Source organism: Microcaecilia unicolor, chromosome 8, assembly GCF_901765095.1.
Source record: "Microcaecilia unicolor chromosome 8, aMicUni1.1, whole genome shotgun sequence".
NCBI lineage: Eukaryota > Metazoa > Chordata > Amphibia > Gymnophiona > Siphonopidae > Microcaecilia > Microcaecilia unicolor.
Window position 1 is genome coordinate 34,344,686 of NC_044038.1, and position 14,710 is coordinate 34,359,395.

Consider the following 14,710-nt stretch of genomic DNA (forward strand, 5'->3'; position numbering starts at 1 on the left):
TTCGTCCCCAAATACATCATTCGTACTCGGCTGAATAGTGTTTTAAGTTCGAATAGAATAATCCGGGGCTCTACTGTGCTAAATCCTACTGAAATAAACTCATCATCTCTGATTTCTCATTGCTTCTTTTATTATTTATGTTACTACTACTACTACTTATCACTTCTATAGCGCTACAAGGCATAAGCAGCGCTGTACACCATATATGAAAAGACAGTCCCTGCTCAAAGAGCTCACAATCTAAATAGGACAGGCAAACAGACAGAACAAAGCTCAATGCCCATTATTCCTATTCGGCTGAATAATATTTTTTATTATTCGTATTCAGCTGAATAGTAAAATATGCTATTCAATACAGCTCTACTTCACAGTGGTAATAACCTAATGATCAGACTTATAGTGTATACATACCATGTTTCTGCTGTCTGGCCAAGCTCAATCACTGCAATAGCTAAACTAGATGGGAGAAAAGGGGTAATTAAGTAAGGAAGAAACATTGGGTAGTTGCAGGTAAAAAGGTACGGTACACTGTAATGGAACAGAAGACAGTTCTGATTTACCTTGAAACCCTAATTAACAGATTGAAACCGGAGGACCATTAAAATGTCTCACTGATTTAATTTCTTCATTCTGAAAAGTGTAAAACTTTTTTCTGTGTTTGATCCTATATATCAGTGATTCTCAACTCAGTGCTTGGGACACATCAAGTCAATTCTGCTTTTCAAGATATCAATAACTAATATGCATGAGATAGATTTACATATACTGCCTCCCTTGAATGCAAATCTACCTTGTGTATATTCATTATGGATCTCCTGGAAGCTAGCTGGTTGGGTGTGTTTTCAGGATTAGGTTGAAAATCATTATTCTATATTCAGAGGTTAGACAACGAAAACCCTATTTTTAAAAGGATATAAATAGCAGACCTTTATTTTTCTCTCCCATCGATAGCCTTCTCTACCTTTCTGCCTAGATGTAGAACTTAATGGTTTTTAATGCAACATTTGTGGTGAAATAAACCTTTCTTTACTTATCTTTTTGACTTGTTTGACAGCTTAACATCACTTTGTAGTTCTCGCAACCCCACACTCCCACATATCACCACTCTTTGGCATTTCAGAGTGTTGTGCTATCCCTTTAAATATAAGTTAGCAAATTTTTCACATAAATTTTAAAAAAATGTTCATATGTGATACAGTATTTTGTAACTTTAAGTTATAAGTATTCCATTTTTTTGCATGGCCATACTGAGATTGGGATGAGAATTTAAGCAAGAAAGGACCTCATCAAATGAATGATAAACAATAGAAAATTTAAGATCAGTGCATTCAGAGACTAACTACTACTACTACTACTACTTAGCATTTCTATAGCGCTACCAGGGTTACGCAGCGCTGTACAAGTTTAAACATGGGGAAGGACAGTCCCTGCTCAAGAGAGCTTACAATCTAAAGGTTACAAACTATGTAGTCAGTGTAGGTATCATGAATGGGGAAGGTGGTTAGGCGCCAAAAGCAAGGGAGAAGAGATGGGCTTTGAGTAAGGACTTGAAAATGGGCAGGGAGGGCGCATGGCGTATGGGCTCGGGAAGTCTGTTCCAGGCATAAGGTGATGTGAGGCAGAAGGGGCGGAGTCTGGAGTTAGCGGTGGTGGAGAAGGGTACAGATAGGAGTGATTTGTCCTGGGAGCGGAGGTTACGGGTGGGAACATACGGGGAGAGGAGGGTAGAGAGGTAATGGGGGGCTGCAGATTGAGTGCACTTGAAGGTCAATAGGAGAAGCTTGAACTGTATACGGTAGCGGATCGGGAGCCAGTGAAGCGACTTGAGGAGAGGGGTGATATGAGAGTATCGGTTCACGCGGTAGATAAGACGTGCGGCGGAATTTTGGACAGATTGATGGGGGGATAGATGGCTAAGCGGGAGGCCAGCGAGAAGAAGGTTGCAATAGTCAAGACTAAGCCAAACTTGGCCAAAATAGAAAGCTTTAGGGACAGCTTTGTTCCCCAGATAAGTTGTCATTCCAAAATGTGCAATATTAGCCAACATAATTCCCCAGCATTTATTGTCCCTATGGGTAAATGCATGTCAAGAAGCTGTTATAAAGCTGACTGCCTAAATAGAAATGGCATTCCTGTTAGATAGGAAACATAAGGCTTTTGTCTATAGGAAGTTCTCATTGCAAACAATACTTACAAAAATAATTGTTGGATGCTTCCTGATGGCTCAATAGCAGTATTGTTCTTTACCATAGAGGAGACTCGGGCACTATTGCCAACTCCAACTTCTGTGTTGACTGGAGCTGAGGATGCCGGAGAGACAGCATTTACATTATCTAAGATTGGTGGGGACGGGAGAATATTCAGCTGTCATACAACAACTATAATTGATGGCCACAGTCTAGGAGTGTTTATAATGGGTTCTGGATGGATCCACAGTCTGTGGTCTCTAACCTGAGGATTGCGGCTGTGATGGCTAGGCTAGGTAGGAGTGGATAGTTGTGAATGAAATCTTGTGGCACCATGTCCGCAGTAGAAACCAGATCCTATTGAGCTAAAAGTCCAAGTGAACAAGAGGTAACTGCTGAGCCAAAAATAAACAAGAATTTGCATAACCACATTGTGCTTAGTTTCCCCTTTGGTAGACATTTGCTTATGGTTGTATCCACTAACCAATGACAGGATATATTCCAAACAGCTCAATCAGTCAGTGACAAGACAGCTTTTGAAATACTTGATTTCTGTGAGATTTCAGTTATAACCAAACTGGCTTGTTTCTCTATAAGAAAGAAAGGAAAACAGATATTGTATGGGCATTAAGGGCACTCAATAACCTTGAGCTACAGTTCATAGGATATTCTACTATTTGTGTCAGACATCTGAATGAACTATTCAAAAGGTACTGAGGAGGTGGGGACAGGCAGACATTATGATTTTAGTAGTGCCTGAAGGCACAATCTCTGGTTGTTGCCACAGCAGCAAAATTGCAGGAAACTATCAGCTCTCTTTCCCTTTGGGAACTGCTGTCATATGGGATCAGGGTATTTGCTTAAAGCTAGCAATACAAGATTCCCATATTCCAGAACTGCAGAAGCAGTGCTATTTTATAAAGAATGAATTACGTGGTAAGTCTAGTATGTATCAATGTGTTTGATGTTTGTAGATAAATAGTACCTCTGGAAAACAAAAATGAGAACGTTATCCTGCTTATTTTCGAATGAGAAGGCCTGCCATCTTCCGACACAAATCGGGAGATGGCCGGCCATCTCCTGAAGCCAGCGAAATCGGTATAATTGAAAGCCGATTTTTTTCCGGCTTCAACTGCTTTCCATCACAGGGCCGGCCAAAGTTTAGGGGGGCGTTTTGGCAGGGTATGGAAGGCGGGATGGGGGCGTGGCTACGAGATGGCTGGCTTCGGCCGATAATGGAAAAAAGAAGGCCGGCTTTGACGAGCATTTCGTCGGCTTCACTTGGACCAAGCCTCAAAAAAGTGCCTCAACTGACCAGATGACCATCGGAGGGAATCGGGGATGACCTCCCCTTACTCCTCCAGTGGTCACCAACCCCTCCCACCCAAAAAAACAAAAACATTTTTTTGCCAGCCTGAAATGTCATACCCAGCTCCATGACAGCAGTATGCAGGTCCCTGGAGCAGTTTTTAGTGGGTGCAGGGCACTTCAGGCAGGTGGACCCAGGCCCATCCCCCCTACCTGTTACATTTGTGGTGGTAAATGGGAGCCCCCCAAACCCACTGTACCCACATGTAGGTGCCCCCCTTCACCCATAAGGGCTATGGTAGTGGTGTACAGTTGTGGGGAGTGGGTTTGCGGGGGGATTTGGGGGGCTCAGCACACAAGGTAAGGGAGGTATGCACCTCGGAGCAATTTGTGAAGTCCACTGCAGTGCCCCCTAGGGTGCCCGGTTGGTGTCCTGGCATGTCAGGGGGACCAGTGCACTACAAATGCTGGCCCCTCCCATGACCAAATGGCTGGCATCGGTTTCCATTATCGGCGAAAACCGATGCCAGCCATCTCAAACCCGGCCATCTCTGACATTTGGCCGGCCCCAACTGTATTATCGAAACGAAATATCGCCAGCCATCTTTTTCGATAATACGGTTGGGGACCGCCCTTTGCGGCGCCGGCCATATAGATGGCCGGCGCCATTCGATTATACCCCTCTATGATGCCTTTGTATTGCTCCATGGTGCAACCGCACCTCGAATATTGTGTTCAATTTTGGTACTGCATCTCAAAAAAGATATAGTGGAATTAGAAAAGGTGCAGAGAAGGGCGACGAAAATGATAACTGGGATGGGACGACTTCCCTATGAGGAAAGATTAAAGCAGCTAGGGCTCTTCAGCTTGGAGAAAAGATGACTGAGGGGAGATATAATAGAGGTCTATAAAATAATGAGTGGAGTGGAACAGGTAGACATGAAGCGTCTGTTTACTCTTTCCAAAAATCCTAGGACTAGGGGGCATGTAATGAAGCTGTAAAGTAGTAAATTTAAAACGAATCGGAGAAAAGTTTTCTTTACCCAATATGTAATTAAACTCTGGAATTTGTTGCCAGAGAATGTGAAAAAGGCGGTTAGCTTAGCGGGGTTTTAAAAAAAGGTTTGGACAACTTCCTAAAGGAAAAGTCCATAGACCACTATTAAAATGGACCGGGGGAAAATCCACTGCTTATTTCTGGGATAAGCAGCATAAAAAATTTTCTACTTTTTTGGGATCTTGCCAGGTATTTGTGACCTGGATTGGCCATTGTTGAAAACAGGATGCTGGGCTTGCCAGACCTTTGATCTGTCCCAGTATGGCAATACTTATGTTGGTATAGATCCCATTGTTACTCAGGAGGATGTATCCTCACCTACTTCCCCGAGTTTTGGCTTCAGAAACTTTTAAGCAGAAGCTTGGTAAGAGAATCCTTGAGATGGTCTCTTAGCATTTTGAACAAGTGAATATATTGATTGTGATGCCTATGGAAGTAATCCTGGAGACCTCAAGACCATGCTTTCTTTGTTGCCATCCACAATATGTCATACTTGAAGAGCTTCTGAGTAGGAAGCTTGTCTAAATGTTTAGCATTGATTAGTTTCAAGACTAAAATCGTCCACTCATATACCCTCAGAGGGTAATACTGTAGGGTTGGTGCCTCCCCTGACATCTTCTCCTCTTGCAATTTCAGAATCTGAGTCTGAAAACGCCTGGATTCTGACTTACTATTCCTGGGATCCTGATTTTGATCAGGAGCAATTTCCTGACCTCACATTAGATCTCTGTCCTCTATAGGCAAGTTGGAGGTGGCAAGTGATATGAGGTACCCTTTTCAGTTTATGTCCCTAAATAGCTGATTAGCGAGAAGAGAGCAAATTAGTCTGGCATTTGCTAACTGCCTTTTGTTATTTGGGACCATCCTTAAATAGCTGATGACAGTGCTTGTCCACCAACTTCTCCAGGATATATAGAAAAGGAAAAGAAGGTGAACACTATGTGCACTGTCTAGGAGGCTGTTAAGTTAAAGCGCAGTTACCATAACAATCTATGGTGGTTGAATCTTCTATGAAAGAGCTGGAGGGGATGGAGGAGTGTGAGGATACAGTAATGCCTGTCAGAAGATGGGAGGGTTATTTAAGGAACGTTGGCCTGCAGTAGGTGCATTACAAGTAACTGTAAGCTGTTAGTTGCTGTCCATTCGCATAACCTGCCCATTTTCCATTCATTTCCTCCCCCTCCCCCGTACAGCAAGCAATTAGTGTGTGAACTAGTGTATGGTAAATGTTGCAGCTGTTCACATTCTGATTCACATGGTAACTGCTTACCACAGTTTAGTAAAAAGGCTCCTAAGTGTCAAAACAGAAATAAGATTGTAACTCAGAATTACTCAACATTAACTGTTGTAAACCTTAAAAATCCCAGAATAATAATATGAGCAAATCGACTGTCTGAATTGTAATAACAATATTAATTGTTAAGGAATCTGAATAATTCTTGTCACAATATATTTTTTTATGTTTTACAATAGCAATAACTTCTCTTTCAAATTTTTCTCTGTTATAATTAATCTAATTATACATGTAAGGCATGGTTTTTTTTATAATTCCACTAAAGACTCCAGAACTTATAAACAATCTTTTATTTTATTAACAGTAAATATATCAGTCACTCATACACAATTACATATATTCACCATTACATATATTGTATAACATGGTTTCACTTGAATAGCCTTACGTTACTGCCATCCATATATTTATACACAACAATGTGTGGTTATCAGTGATTCTCTCAAGACCAATACATCAAGTCATGAAAACAAATTTAATCTGATGCCAAGTACTCAATCGTTACTTCCATAATATATGTGGGTTCTAAACGAAACCCGCGTGATCTATTGTTCATTGTTCCATTAAAGCATCGATCAAAACAAATGTATGTAGGGTTGGACTGTGCTGCCAACCACAGTGATGTTATTTGTTGAGAGTAAATATCGCTGAAAATGTCCAAAACCCACACAAAATGGAGGCTAGGAGCGTGTATCCAAGTTTGAAAACATCTCTCTATGCCAGTTCCTCGATGCTGATCGGCATTTCGTCTCCTTCGTCAGGAGGAACCACAACTGCAAGAACATTAATACCATTTATCTTCTATATGTCCCTGTATATTTAAACCTAACTTACATATTAAATATCTTTCAAATCAATTTAATTGCACTTACTAATAATGTTATCTCAGGCTGCACACCGCGTGGGAATCGGCCGGACTTCCGCCCCAGGACCGCATCACCGGAAACTGTTCAAACATGAACAGGGAAGCCAGCGTTAAATACCCAAATAAGAGCAAACTCCACAATTGGTAATAGACAGATGGTAATAGACCTCTTGTTAAACCAGGAACTAAATCCCGATGGATGCCTCCTGGAGCCATTGATCCTTCTATTGCCGCCTACCAAAAACTGGTTTTAGCGGCAGTAGACAATTTAGAAACTTATGACTGTTTGCAAGCAAGCAATTTGTCGCATAAACAACGCCAAAGCATCAAAGATTTGGCTAATAATACTAACATCATAATACAACGGGCAGACAAAGGCGGGTCCACGGTAATTATGGACAGGGACAAATATATGGCTGAGGGCTTGAGCCAATTAAATCAGACACAATATTACACCCCCATTGATCATGATCCCACCAAGTGGTTGCAGGATCAAATATATAACTGTGTAGCAAGGGCAGTACAGAATGGGGTCCTTACTCGTACTGATCAAAAATATTTATGTCATCCTAGTCCAAAAGTACCATATATTTATTTTGTCCCTAAGGTCCATAAATCTCCCGTGGACCCGCCAGGTCGCCCCATAGTATCCACTCGTGATTCGGTATTAGAACCTATATCTAAATATGTTGACAAATTACTTAACCCTATAGTCAAACAAGCTACATCTTTTGTACGTGATTCCATGCACTTTATTCAGATATTAGATCATATAGAAGAGTGCAAGGGCGAGGAGTTTTATATGGTGGGGCTTGATGTGGTTGCTCTATATACGAACATTCCACAAACACAAGCCATTCAATTAGCTTGTGATCATTTTATTGATCTACAATTACCTTTTTCTAAAATTGAAGTGTTAAAAACATTGTTGACTCTAGTGATAGGGCACAATTATTTTCAATTCAATGAACAATTTTATGTACAGACCCGGGGAGTGGCGATGGGTGCTACAGTTGCCCCATCCCTCGCCTGTTTATACATGACACAATTTGAAAACATGCATGTTTATACATCACGGTGGTATCACCACGTTGTCATGTGGAAAAGGTATATTGACGACGTCATTCTATTTTGGCGTGGTCCTCTTAACACCCTTAATGCATTTATTGACGGCCTTAACAATGCTGATTCCAATATTAAATTTACCTTTAGATGGAATACTCATGAACTTGACTTTTTGGATATCAAAATTATTAGAACATTGGATGGTAGATTTGCTACTACAATTTACCGTAAACCCACCGATAGGAACACCCTTTTACATTATCAGAGCTTTCATCATAAAGCTCTGAGAAAGGGTGTTCCGGTGGGTCAATTTTTGAGGCTACGCCGTATATGTTCATCTGTTAATGAATTTAAAAGTCAAGCTGCAGTCATGAGAGATAGATTCATAGAGCGTGGTTACCCTAAGCAAGTTATACGAAATGCATACAAGAGGGCTTTATATGCCCACCGTCCTTGGTTGTTTCACACAGCACAAGGGTCTTTTAATAACGCTATGGCATGCATTATTCCATTTTCACATAGAGCGGTGGGCATTTCCTCAATTATTCATAGGTATTGGCATGTATTGTCTGTTCATTCAGAATTTAGGGAACGTCCTAAAGTGGCCTATACAAGACAGGCCAATATAGGGGAACTACTTAAACGTCACACACGTCAAAATAGCTTGGGTAGACACTCCCCCTGTGGTAGATGTGTATATTGTTGCTATTCAGCAGATATTAGTATTACTAACATCCCACATAGTGATAAAAAATTTTTTCTGCGACAAAATACCACATGCACTAGTGAAAGTGTAGTCTATTGTATATGGTGCCCGTGTGCACTTTTTTACATAGGCCATACAAAAAGACAATTGAAGAATCGTCTGGCGGAACATGTTAGTAATTTAAGATTAAAGAAAAAAGAAAGTCCGCTAGTAGCTCATTGGCAGCGATACAATCATACGATAGAACAACTTCAGTGCGCTGTATTGACGCAGATTGTACCTAATAACAGAAGTGGGGACATTAGCGCTCGTCTACTGCAGGTGGAACAGCGATACATCTACACATGGGGTACAGTAGCACCGAATGGCCTCAATTTGGAGGTCGAATGGGTGTGACGATATGACGTTACGTTTGCTCTTATTTGGGTATTTAACGCTGGCTTCCCTGTTCATGTTTGAACAGTTTCCGGTGATGCGGTCCTGGGGCGGAAGTCCGGCCGATTCCCACGCGGTGTGCAGCCTGAGATAACATTATTAGTAAGTGCAATTAAATTGATTTGAAAGATATTTAATATGTAAGTTAGGTTTAAATATACAGGGACATATAGAAGACAAATGGTATTAATGTTCTTGCAGTTGTGGTTCCTCCTGACGAAGGAGACGAAATGCCGATCAGCATCGAGGAACTGGCATAGAGAGATGTTTTCAAACTTGGATACACGCTCCTAGCCTCCATTTTGTGTGGGTTTTGGACATTTTCAGCGATATTTACTCTCAACAAATAACATCACTGTGGTTGGCAGCACAGTCCAACCCTACATACATTTGTTTTGATCGATGCTTTAATGGAACAATGAACAATAGATCACGCGGGTTTCGTTTAGAACCCACATATATTATGGAAGTAACGATTGAGTACTTGGCATCAGATTAAATTTGTTTTCATGACTTGATGTATTGGTCTTGAGAGAATCACTGATAACCACACATTGTTGTGTATAAATATATGGATGGCAGTAACGTAAGGCTATTCAAGTGAAACCATGTTATACAATATATGTAATGGTGAATATATGTAATTGTGTATGAGTGACTGATATATTTATTGTTAATAAAATAAAAGATTGTTTATAAGTTCTGGAGTCTTTAGTGGAGATACATATAATAACCGACTCCGGTTTTTTAACAAAGAACCCTATAGAATATTGGTTTTTTTATAATTCACCAAAAATTTCTCTAGAACTCCTTATTTGTCCAAGATCATTTGCAATTGAATATGTCAGTATATTTGTCTTTACTACCATAGATTATGTCTTATCTATGCTAATCGATCTTCAAAAGACTTATGTTTCAGTATGCAAAACAAGACTTCTGCATGAGAAGTCCAAAAAGGCACATATGTTAGGCATGTTTTATAAAAGCACACTGCTAGAAATAGTGGTGTCAAAAAATTTCCTTGCTGGGAAGACAAGGTCTTCCAAAATACCAATATTGATGGGACCCTACATATTATTTATTTATTAGTATTTATTTACTGCATTTTTGAAATAATTCACTCAAGGCGGTGTATATACCGCTTACATCTACGTGGTTTACAGTTTTATTTTACAGGTAATGGGTCTGTCCCTAGTGGGCTCACAGTCTAAGTATGCCATTCTCAGAACGAGAACTCATTTTCTAAGCTAAGTGCTGTTTAGTGAAATCATTGTTTCACAGATTGGAGTTGAAAAGGTTGAAGATTAATGTTTGCAACTGAAAGACCTATGAGAACTTTTGTGTATGCTTGTTATTAATATATATATATATATATATATATATATATATATATATTAGTAAAAAAGGCCCGTTTCTGACACAAATGAAACGGGCGCTAGCAAGGTTTTCCTCGGAGTGTGTATGTTTGAGAGAGTGTATGTGAAAGTGACTGTGTGTGAGAGAGAGTGAGTCTGGGTGCGAGTGTGTCTGTGAGAGAGAGAGAGTGTGTGTGTGAGAATGAGAGTGTGTGCAAGTGCGTATGTGAGACACAGAGAGAGAGAGTGTGTTTCACACAGATAACAGTGTGTGCGAGAGAGAGAGAGTGTGTATGAGACACAGATTCTCTGTGAGACTGAGTGTATGAGATCAAGAGAGTGTGTGAGTGACTGTGTGACACATAGAGAGTGAATGTGATACAGTGTGAGACATCGAGTGTGTGAGAGAGAGATAAGTAGTAGTAGTAGAAGTAGTAGAAAGACATTGACTGTGTGAGAGAGAGTGTGTGTGTGACAGAGATGCCCCCCTCCCTCCCTCCCTCTCTCTGGTGCCAGGCCCCCCCTCTCTCTCTGATGTCTGAGCGTTACTGTGCAGGACACTGAGCTCTGGCTGTGCTTCAAGGAACTGACCAATCCTATTTAATAGAATGCACCTCCAACATTCTGAAGCCGAGAAACCTCGTGTGGTTGGTCACTTCTGCTTCTGACGAATCCGGAAGTACGTGATGTCAATTCAGGAGATGGATACAGAGAGCAGGAATGCCTCAGCCATGCAGTCAGCTTCAGAATGTTGGAGGTGCGTTTTATTATATAGGATATATATAGATATAGATAGATATATACATACTAGAGTCACTGTCTGATGGTCCAGTTTTCCATACAACTAAGTTTTGGGCTATCTATATTGGTGTTTTATAAAAGCAACATAGAGGTCTACATGCCTTTATAAATAAGTAGCCAAGATAGTATAAATGTGTACCAGAAGCAGCCAAAGTTGGATGGGCTGTTGGTGTAACTGTATGCATGAGCTCTATGCTTGTATTCACATGAGTGTACATGGCAACTCGATCCATTCTCTGCTCGAATTACACCCCGGGAATACCTACAAGTTGTAAATGTATAAGTACATGCCATCTTACATACCATAGCCTAGATTCAATATATGGCTTCCAGTGCTATTCTATAAGGGGCGCACTGGGATGAGCACTCTTTATTGTTTATGGTTGACTTACTATACTGTTTAAAGTGACTAAGCAGGACAAAGCGGTTTACAAGCTAAAAACACATAAAAAGAAATTGAGAAAATTGAAAAAAATAGTAAAACGCGCCCAAACATACCAACATAAGAGGACAAACTAGTTTCAGGGAACATGACCAGATTAACCAAAAAAACAACCTGGTGTCACATGCTATAGGCCTGGTGGAAAAGCCAGGATTTAACTGCCAGCTTAAAGCATTTTAGGGATAGCTCTCCTTGGATCACAAGAGGTAGGGCATTCCATATGGCAGGAGCCATATAGTAAAATACAGAATGCCTAGTATTCTCTAGCTGGGCCATTCAAAGTCCAGGTAGGACTATACGATGGTCATTGATGGTTTTAAAAACACGGGTTGGTGTATACAGAATGGTGAAGCAGGATAAGTAGGAAAGAACATCCATTTGAAAGACCTTAAAGGCTAATAATAGAACCTTCAAGTTTACTCTATATTCGACAGGGAGCCAATGATGTTGCTTCAAAACAGAGGTAACATGGTCTGTCTTATGTAAGTTACAGAGGAGACAAATAGTTCTGTTTCTTAATATTTTTAAGAACTGATTTAGTGGCTCCCATGTAGACGATATTACAATAGTCAGTCCTTGTGATAATCTGAGATAAAATGAATGAATGAAATGTCTCATGATAAAAGAGGGAACGAATGGATTTTAATTGTTGCAGAATAAAAAAGCTAGATTTACAAACAGAAGAGACATGCGGAGCAAATGAGAGCTGGGAATCCAGAATAACACAGAGATAACAGAAACTTCGAACAGGGGTAATAGTAATACCTAACGAGTGTAGAATAGTGTTGGGCACAAAGACTTACATAAACTGTAATCAGGTGTATATCTGGTGCACGAGTTAGGTGCATATCCGCAGTATTCTATGATACTGCATGCAATTTTCCGGAACACCCTTGACTCACCCATGCCCTTTCCCTTGGGAATGCCCCCTTTGCAGTTATACATGGATACACTTAGGCACTATAATTGTAACTGGGCACATAAATGTATTTCTACACTGATCTGCTGTTTCAGCCCCATTTCAGTGCCTCACACCCATTGGAATATGTTTTTGTGTCAAAATTTGGGCGTGGAATTAGCACCTAACTTTAGGTACCATATATAGAATTTCCCAGTATATGTACATATACTGCTATACAATTTTATATATTTTTTTAAAAAAAACCTTTCCTATAGTAACATAGTAACATAGTAGATGACGGCAGAAAAAGACCTGCACGGTCCATCTAGTCTGCCCACGATAACTCATATGTGTATACCTTACCTTGATTTGTACCTGTCTTTTCCAGGGCACAGCCGTATAAATCTGTGCAGCAGTATTTCCCATCTCCCAACCACCAGTCCCTCCTCCCATCACCGGCTCCGGCACAGACCCCGTATAAAGTCTGCCCTCCCCCATCCTAGCCTCTCAACCACCAACCCCTCTTCCCCCTGCCTCCCAATTTCAGTTAAGCTTCTGTGGATCCATTCCTTCTGCACAGGATTCCTTTATGCCTGTCCCACGCATGCTTGAATTCCGTTACCGTTTTCATCTCCACCACCTCCCGCGGGAGGGCATTCCAAGCGTTCACCACCCTCTCCGTGAAGAAATACTTCCTGACATCTTTCCTGAGTCTGCCCCCCTTCAATCTCATTTCATGTCCTCTCGTTCTACCGCCTTCCCATCTCCGGAAAAGATTCGTTTGCGGATTAATACCTTTCAAATATTTGAACGTCTGTATCATATCACCCCTGTTCCTCCTTTCCTCCAGAGTATACATGTTCAGGTCAGCAAGCCTCTCTTCATACGTCTTGGAACGCAACTCCCATACCATCCTCGTAGCTTTTCTTTGCACCGCTTCCATTTTTTTAACATCCTTCGCAAGGTATGGCCTCCAAAACTGAACACAATACTCCAGGTGGGGCCTCACCAACGTCTTATACAGGGGCATTAAAACCTCCTTTTTTCTGCTGGTCACACCTCTCTCTATACAGCCTAGCAACCTTCTCGCTACGGCCACCGCCTTGTCGCACTGTTTCATCGCCTTCAGGTCCTCAGATACTATCACCCCAAGATCCCTCTCCCCGTCCGTGTCTATCAGGCTCTCCCCACCTAACACATACGCCTCCCTTGGATTTCTACTCCCTAAGTGCATCACTTTGCATTTCTTCGCATTGAATTTTAATTGCCAAACGTTAGACCATTTTTCCAGCTTCTTCAGATCTTTTTTCATGTTTTCCACTCCCTCTGGGGTGTCCACTCTGTTGCAAATCTTGGTGTCATCCGCAAAAAGGCAAACTTTACCTTGTAACTCTTCGGCAATGTCACTCACAAATATATTGAACAGAATGGGCCCCAGCACCGATCCCTGAGGCACGCCACTACTCACCTTTCCCTCCTCCGAGCGAACTCCATTTACCACCACCCTCTGGCGTCTGCCCGTCAACCAGTTCCTAATCCAGTTTACCACTTCGGGTCCTATCTTCAGCCCTTCTAGTTTATTCAAGAGCCTCCTGTGGGGAACCGTGTCAAAAGCCTTGCTGAAATCTAAGTAGATGACGTCCATAGCCCGTCCTTGATTTAATTCTCCTGTCACCCAGTCAAAGAATTCAATGAGATTCGTTTGGCACGACTTCCCTTTGGTGAAACCATGTTGTCTTGGATCTTGCAACTTATTGGCTTCCAGGAAATTCACTATCCTTTCCTTCAGCATGGCTTCCATTACTTTTCCAATAACCGAAGTGAGGCTTACCGGCCTGTAGTTTCCAGCTTCTTCCCTATCCCCACTTTTGTGAAGAGGGACCACCTCCGCCGTTCTCCAATCCCTCGGAACCTCTCCCGTCTCCAAGGATTTATTAAACAAATCTTTAAGAGGACCCGCCAGAACCTCTCTGAGTTCCCTCAGTATTCTGGGGTGGATCCTGTCCGGCCCCATGGCTTTGTCCACATTTAGCTTTCCAAGTTGTTCATATACACTCTCTTCCGTGAACGGTGCTTTATCCAGTTCATTTTCAGGTGTACTTTTGCCAGTCCCTCTCGGTCCTTCCCCAGGATTTTCTTCAGTAAAAACAGAACAAAAGTATCTATTTAGCAAATTGGCTTTTTCTTCATCATTTTCTACATAGCGTTTTGCTGTATCTTTTAGTCTTACAATCCCCTTTTTAGTCTTTCTCCTTTCACTAATATACCTGAAGAAGTTTTTGTCTCCCCTCCGTA

The 14,710-nt window shown here is 41.4% G+C and overlaps 1 protein-coding gene across 1 annotated transcript in view; it reads left to right on the plus strand.

Annotated features, from left to right (window-relative positions):
- SNX29 (sorting nexin 29) overlaps positions 1 to 14,710 on the plus strand; it is a 463,865-nt gene that overhangs the window by 402,851 nt on the left and 46,304 nt on the right.